Raw genomic sequence first — 8,261 nt, 5'->3', positions numbered from 1 at the left:
AGCGGTGAGATACCAACCTGTTGCCCGCCATTCTTTTCATAGCAGAAACCCTTTCGCTGTCACCCGCGGCATCCTTACCGCATAGCGGTACATCGACGATATTCTATATCCCGTTTTATTGCCCGTCATGGCCAGCCAGCCTGATCTTACATTTCAGCAAGATAACGGCCATCCGCACTTTGTACTTTTCGTCTTCGTGCTTGCCAAATCCTACCTTGACCATCAAGGTCGTTTGATCTCTCCCCTACTGAGAACGTTTCTAACATTGTGGGCAGGGCCCTTCAAGCAGGTCGGGATTTTGACGTCCTAACGCCTTAGTTGGACAGAGTTTGGCATGATATCACCCAGGAGGACATCCAACAATTATGTTAATCAATGCCAAGTCCAATAACTGCTTGCATGAGGGTCACAAATGGACCAAGTTTGTATTGACTTGCTCAATTTGAGAAGCCCTTTCTCTTAAACAAATCATCCAGTTTTGCTGAAAGTGTAATAATTTGTCTGTCTATCTATCTCCGAATTCCGCTCCAGCTACTGCTGGGTCTGGATGCTGACGAGTCCTCTCCATTTGGCTTGGTCCTCCCACCACTTTTCTTCCTCCACTTGCTGCCGGGTCACACCTCTCCTTTCTCCAGATATTCTCACTCCCATTTTCCACCGTGTTCTTTGGCGCCCTCTAGGTCTTTTCCCATCCATCTTAGTTCTTCCATAATTTTGGGGAGTGTCTGCCCATGCATCCTCTTAACATGCCCATACCATCTTAATCTCTTTTTTTCAATTTCTTCTCTCATACTTTCTTGTTTAAGGTCCTTTCTAATCTCTACATTCCTTACTCTGTCCATTCTTGTTTTTTCCTTAACCGCTCTGAGAAATTTCATTTCCTCTGCTTCCAGTCTGCTCCAGTCCCTTTCTGTCATTGTTCATGTTTCTCCATCATAGGTGACAATAGGGAAGTAATAACTCTTATACGTAATGAGTTTTGCTTTTTCTGAAACTTCCTTATTCCAAATCAGGTGTTTTATTGTTTGCCTCCCTTCTGTAATCTCCTATTAATTTCGTTAGTTATTCTTCCATCCCTAGATATTTCACTCCGTAAATAAGTGAAACTTTCTACCACTTTGAAGGGTTCCTCCATTCAAGGTAATATTTCCGTTGATCCCTTTGTCTCTTCCAAATACCATTACTTCACTCTTATCTTTTTTTTTTGATTTTTAATCCATACCTTTTCGTTATTTCCTTCCACACATCAAGCTGTAACTGTACATCTACCGCTTTTATCACCCCATATTAATTATTATGTATTATATAATAATTTTTATGGCTGTGTATATTTACATCTATTGGTTTCCTTCCCAATCGGATAAATTCTCCGCGGTGCGGGTTTTCTTAAAAAAAAAAAAAAAAATGGCTCTGAGTTCTATCGGAGTTAACATCTCAGGTCATCAGCCTCCTAGAAGTTAGAACTACTTAAACCTAACTAACCTAAGGACATCACACACATCCACGCCCGAGGCAGTATTCGAACCTGCGACCGTAGCAGCCGCGCGGTTCCGGACTGAAGCGCCTAGAACCGCTCGCCCACCACGGCCGGCGGTTTTCTTTCCAGAGTGTATTTTGAGACGTTAAAATTACGCACTCCCTCGTTTGAGATTGTGGTAAGATCATGTATTGCTGTTCAGTGAGACTGAAAATATAGTCGTATGGGACCACCATAAAAATTCTTTTCGCCGCGCAGACAGCGAGGAATTTTCTACCAGTAGCGACTTACATTCGCGGCGTAATGAAAGAGCGGCAGCTCGGTCGGGAGCGTGTGATTAATTGTGTCGCGGAAGGAGCTCGTTAGCGTCGCTAAATCTGCGGCCGCCGGCCCAGCAGCGCCGGCGTCGGGCTTTTATTACACGATGTCGGCTGGAGAGGGGGGGGGGGGAGGGGGGGGGGGGACGTCGCGTCGTGCTGTTTATGTGTGGCGCGTAGCTTAAAGTGGATTAAAGCGCGCGGGCTGCGCGACGCGGCGGGATCAAGGCGCTGCCCGGACGCGGACGGGGACGGGCCCTCAGATCAATAAGCCACCCCCACCGCCCGCCACGCCCCGCCACCATCTGGGACGACGCGTACCTGTTTTTTTCTCGGTCACTGCGGGAAGCGCCTGTGCTTAGCAGCTCGTCCGACACGAGTGGATTTGTGCTTACAAGGGAACCTCCCCATCGCACCCCCCTCAGATTTAGTTATAAGTTAGCACAATGGATAGGCCTCGAAAAACTGAACACAGATCAATCGAGAAAACAGGAAGAAGTTGTGTGGAACTATGAAAAAAATAAGCAAAATATACAATCTGAGTAGCGCATGCGCTAGATAGGCAACATCAAGGTTACTGTGAGCTCAGGAGCGCCACGGTCCCGTGGTTAGCGTGAGCAGCTGCGGGACGACAGTTCCTGGGTTCAAGTCTTCCCTCGAGTGAAAATTTTACCTTCTTTATTTTCGCAAAGTTACGATCTGTCCGTTCGTTCATTGATGTCTTGTCCACTGTAATAAGTTTAGTGTCTGTGTTTTGCGACCGCACCGCAAAACCGTGCGATTAGTAGACGAAAGGACGTGCCTCTCCAATGCGAACCGAAAACATTTGATCGCAAGGTCATAGGTCAACCGATTCCTCCACAGGAAAACACGTGTGATATATTCTATACGACACTGGTGACGGCATGTGCGTCACATGACAGGAATATGTTGTCGATCCTCGTAACTTGTACACTTGGAGAATGGGTAAAAAGATTCTTCTACCTTGCCCGATTTAGGTTTTCTTGTGGATGTGATAATCACTCCCAAAAAAGTGATGAAAACATAAGAGTTTGTCACATAAACTGCAACAAATGAATGCAACAGTTTCACAGTCGCACAGTTTTCCCTGTGCTCTGTCAAAACATATGTTTTTAACGTTTTCATACAACGTCCCCATACTACGGCGCAGTTACCTCGCATCGGACGGACGGACGGACAAATAATAATTGTCTGAAAATAAAAAAATAAACTTTTCACACGAGGGTGACTTGATCCGAGGGCATCTCGTTCGGCAGTTGCTCACGCTAACCACGGGACCACGGCGCTCCTGAGTTCACACCATCCTCGATGTTCACTATCTTGCGCATGGACTACTCAGTTTGTATATTTTGATTATTTTTTTCATAGTTCCACGCAACTTCTTCCTGTTTTCTCGATTGATCTGTGTTCAGTTTTTCAAGGCCTATCCATTGTGCCAACTTGTAACTAAATCTGTGGGGGGTGCGATGGGGAGGTTCCCTTGTTAGCACCAATTAGGCAGGTTCTAACAACCCTACCACAACAAAGGTCAAAATTTAATAATGATTGTGGTGTTGCTCACGCTGCTAAATACTGCATGTTCGGGCAACAACAGTCATATTGTGTGGCAGGCGTCATTAGAGCACAGTAAATAAAGTCATTTCATGTAATAATGAATAAACTAGGCACTCATCTTTTCGTGTTTCCCACGCTGGTCTCGTTGTAAAATCGTGGCTCAATCGTCGAAAATCTAGGTGATAATTCCAAGCTCGGATGCAAAGAGGCCTAGGTTTTATTCTGCTATATTCAAGAGTTTTGTATCTGCGCTTCACAAACCATTCTTGAAGATTAAACCTTTCAAAGTTAGCACAACGGCGATGTAAAGAAGTAATCAGCGCTCCGAATTTAAGTTACACTTCTTTTTTATTACTTTTGCTGCAATATCACGTAACACACGAAACATCACTTCACAATACAAAACATACTTGAAAACATCTTCCTCACTGTTAAAGTTCACATTTTATAAGCTGACTACAATATACGTCTTTTCAACATGACGTCCAAGACTTGACTTTCTCAAGGTCCGACTCTCTAACTAACTAACCGCTTACGCGTCCAAAAATCAAGAGTTGCAAGTACGACAAAGATCATAGTGACAAAAGAAAGAATACACATAAGAATAATATCATTGCAACATAAACATGTCGATATATCAAAGTGCCTCTACATTAATGAAATCAAATCTGATTGTTGTCTCAGAAATATGTCAGCTACTTTACAGAAACACAGTTGAATATCGCTGGTATCGAGAGGTTGAGTTGAGGTGCCGTAATGGTTACGTAATTCAAGTACCATTACAAGATATACTGTCGACTCACGGTCACGTGACCACCTGTAAAAAGCCTGAATAACCACATTTGCAGTGGCAGACATGCAGGAAGTGAGTCAGTGAGGTTCTCGAAGATACCGACAGGGATGTGGAATCATATTGACTGCAGTGCCGTGGCGAGCTGCTTAAGGTTCCTCAGTTGAGCATCCATGACGTGAACAGCCCGGTCGAAGTGATCCCACAGACTCTCCATTGGGTTTAAATCCGGCGAGTTTGGTGGCCATGGGAGTGCGGTAAACACATCCTGGCGCTCTTCGAACAACGCAACTACACTTCGAGCTGTCGGCCGTTGTGGCCGAGCGGTTCTAGGCGCTTCAGTCTGGAACCGCGCGACCGCGAAGGTCGCAGGTTCGAATCCTGCCTCGGGCATGGATATGTGTGATGTCCTTAGGTTAGTTAGGTTTAAGTAGTTCCAAGTAGGCAACGGCCTTGCCGCAGTGGGTACACCGGTTCCCGTGAGATCACCGAAGTTAAGCGCTGTCGGACGTGGTCGGCGCTTGGATGGGAGACCATCCAGGCCGCCATGCGCTGTTGCCATTTTCGTGGAGCACTCAGCCTTGTGATGCCAATTGAGGAGCTACTCGACCGAATAGTAGCGACTTAGCTCAAGAATATCATCATAACGGCCGGCAGACGAAATGTTCAAATGTATTTGAAATCTTATGGGACTTAACCGCTAACGTCATCAGTCCCTAAGCTTACACACTACTTAACCTAAATTATCCTAAGGACAAACACAAAACTCATGGCCGAGGGAGGACTCGAACCTCCGCCAGGACCAGCCTCACAGTCCAAAACTGCAGCGCCCTAGACCGCGGCGCCGGGAGACCGGTGTGCTGACCCCACGCCCCTTTTATCCGCATCCTCCACTGAGGATGACACGGCGGTCGGATGGTTCCGGTGGGTCACTCGTGGCCTGACGACGGAGTCCCTTTTTTTTAAAGTAGTTCTAAGTTCTAGGGGACTGATGACCTCAGATGTTAAGACCCATAGTGCTCAGAGCTATTTGAACCATTTTTGAACACTTCTAGCTCTGAGACATGTTGCATTGTCCTGTTGGTTGATGCCATCGTCACGAGGAAAAACAAACTGCATGTAGTGGTGGACAAGGTCTCCAAGGATAGATGTATACCAGGTGATCAAAAAGTCAGTATAAATTTGAAAACTTAATAAACCACGGAATAATGTAGATAGAGAGGTAAAAATTGACACACATGCTTGGAATGACATGGGGTTTTATTAGCACAAAAAAAAGACAAAGTATTGCTAGACGCGTGTAAGATCTCTTGCGCGCGTCGTTTGGTGATGATTGTGTGCTCAGCCGCCACTTTCGTCATGCTTGGCCTCCCAGGTCCCCAGACCTCAGTCCGTGTGATTATTGGCTTTGGGATTACCTGAAGTCGCAAGTGTATCGTGATCGACCGACACCTCTAGGGATGTTGAAAGACAACATCCGACGCCAATGCCTCACCATAACTCCGGACATGCTTTACAGTGCTTTACAGTCCTCGACTACAACTATTGTTGAGGAATGATGGTGGACATATTGAGCATTTCCTGTAAAGAACATCATCTTTGCTTTGTCTTACTTTGTTATCCTAATTATTGCTATTCTGATCAGATGAAGCGCCATCTGTCGGACATTTTTTGAACGTTTGTATTTTTTTGGCTCTAATAAAACCCCATGTAATTACAAGCATGTGTGTCAATTTGTACCTCTCTATCTACATTATTCCGTAATTTATTCAGTTTTCAAATTTATACTGACTTTTTGATCACCCGGTACTTGCGTTGACACATTCTGCCTTCCAGAATGACGAGATCATCCAGCCAGTGCTGGAAAACATTCCGTAGACCGTAATGCTCCCTCGGTGTTTGCTTTCAGAGGTTTCACGCCGTACACGCCAATGGACGTCTGTCCGATGGAGCGTAAAGCGTTAAACATCTGAAATGGCCACCTGTCGCCACTCACTGCACGTCTATTTGCGCTTCTGGCCTGCAAATTCCAGCCTTTGTCGCCTGCGTTCATGAACCAGGCGCTTGTTGCAGAGACCCAAAAGCAGCCACGGTCATTGGGGAGACACTGTTGGTAGCACCTTGATTCATCTGGGCTGTCAGTTGCTCGACTGTTGCACGTCTACTCGCCCGTACACATCTCCACAGCTGCCTCAGCTCCGGTGTTTTTTTTCTTTTTTATTCCACAAAAACAGTAACAAAAAAGGGCTACAATGAAATGACATAAATAAGGCGACAGATAATTGCTGTCATAAATTACAGCATTCAAAGAGTAGGTTGGCTTGGTTCAAATGGCTCTGAGCACTATGGGACTCAACTGCTGAGGTCATTAGTCCCCTAGAACTTAGAACTAGTTAAACCTAACTAACCTAAGGACATCACAAACATCCATGCCCGAGGCAGGATTCGAACCTGCGACCGTAGCGGTCTTGCGGTTCCAGACTGCAGCGCTCAAAGAGTAGGGAATCATATTCAGTCTTTAGCAGTAGCACAATTTATCACAGAAGAGAAGTCCCGAACAGCGACATCGCAATGTCCTTCACTGCCTTCTTATTTTTTGTCAGTTCCAGTCTTCTAAGCGCATCCTTAGGGAGTTCAAGAGCTTCCTTTATATCAGGCACCAGACGTTTTCCGTCATATTCTTGTCTCTGCTGTACTACTGATATATTTTTCATGCGTGACTTGCAGGTGAGGTTAGGGTCGGGAACGTGACACAACCCATTCCATCTCTTCAGGGAATCTAGTTCCTAACCTACACCCATTCTGTTGAAGACAATTCAAAGCATGTTACCGTATTTCTTATTGTGACTCTGATATTTAAGTATTTTCTCGAATTCATTTTCCATATACATCTTGTATTCAATATGTTCATCGCTCCCGATATTGTTAAAAACATAACTTGTATATTTGCCCATTAACCAAATCACTGCGTTATTTTTTGCCTAAGGGTAATAACTTTCTTCTGGTCCGAAGAAAATGTTAGTCGGTACATTGTTTGCTGAAGTTCTTGTTATTTGAGAACTTTTCTCCCTGGTCCACCTCCAGTTGATGATCCGATTTCCACATGTGTAACGATGAGGCACAATATCAACGAGGTTGCATTTGCTGCAGAGGTTAGTGTCACTTAAACCGATGGCAAAGAGACGCTCATTAGTGCTGATGATGTTTTTGACTACCTTGTACCACGCTGTTCTCACGTCAGACGAAAGAACATCACTACTGATGTTTTTCCCGACCACATTCCATGCTATTCCAGCATATTTAGTTTCTATGTTATTTTTCCTTTCATGTTTCCGTCTTTCAGCTAAAATCGTATTTGCTGTAACGTTTTTGGAGTTTAGAAGCTTTTTTCCGAGATAACTTAGTTCAAGATAATATTCCTCAATGTGTTTTAGCTTAAAACTTATTTTTTGTATATTTATCGGCGGCTCGGATGGCGCCATTTTGCCATGCACGGTATACTTTAACCGCGGTAGTATGCGAACGGTTTGCAAAATTGGCCTTTTCGAATATGCTTCCTCATTGGTCGGAAAGTCAATGATCATGCTCGTTTCGACATCAGGTAAACCGCTCCGTTCCCGCATTACGACAATGACTGCACGTTTTCCACATCTCCCCGACACGCTTTGTACACCCTCCACTCTTAATGCTCCCACCTGGTTATTGCATTATGACGTCTAACATAGGCGGCAATCAGATTAATGTGACTGGACGATGTATTTTTGACGGATCCAGCGTGCCGATGTCAGACCTGTTGTTTTCCATTAACATGCAGGCCCTGTCCTATGGATCTAATCTCTCAGTTCTGCCCAGAGGTCAGGGTGAATTGGCGGATTTATCCGCGGACGGAGGACTAACAAACAAGTCGAATGTCTTCCCATACTATCATCATCTTTAGAACTGATGCACTGATTCACCACTCAGTTTAGGTGACTTCAGCTGTCGGTGTGAGGAGGAGGAAGTAAGACAGAGAGAGAGAGAGAGAGAGACAGACAGTGAGAGAGACAGACAGACAGAGAGAGAGAGAGAGAGAGAATATCATTCAGAGACAAGGACAGAGATA

The 8,261-nt window shown here is 45.0% G+C and overlaps 1 pseudogene; it reads left to right on the top strand.

Moving 5' to 3' along the window:
- Positions 1–4,602: 4,602 nt before the first annotated feature.
- On the top strand, positions 4,603–4,720 carry LOC124623497 (annotated as a pseudogene).
- The last annotated feature ends 3,541 nt before the right edge of the window (positions 4,721–8,261 follow it).

Source organism: Schistocerca americana, chromosome 7 (assembly GCF_021461395.2).
Source record: "Schistocerca americana isolate TAMUIC-IGC-003095 chromosome 7, iqSchAmer2.1, whole genome shotgun sequence".
Lineage (NCBI taxonomy): Eukaryota > Metazoa > Arthropoda > Insecta > Orthoptera > Acrididae > Schistocerca > Schistocerca americana.
This window is presented reverse-complemented; position numbering and strand designations above follow the sequence as displayed.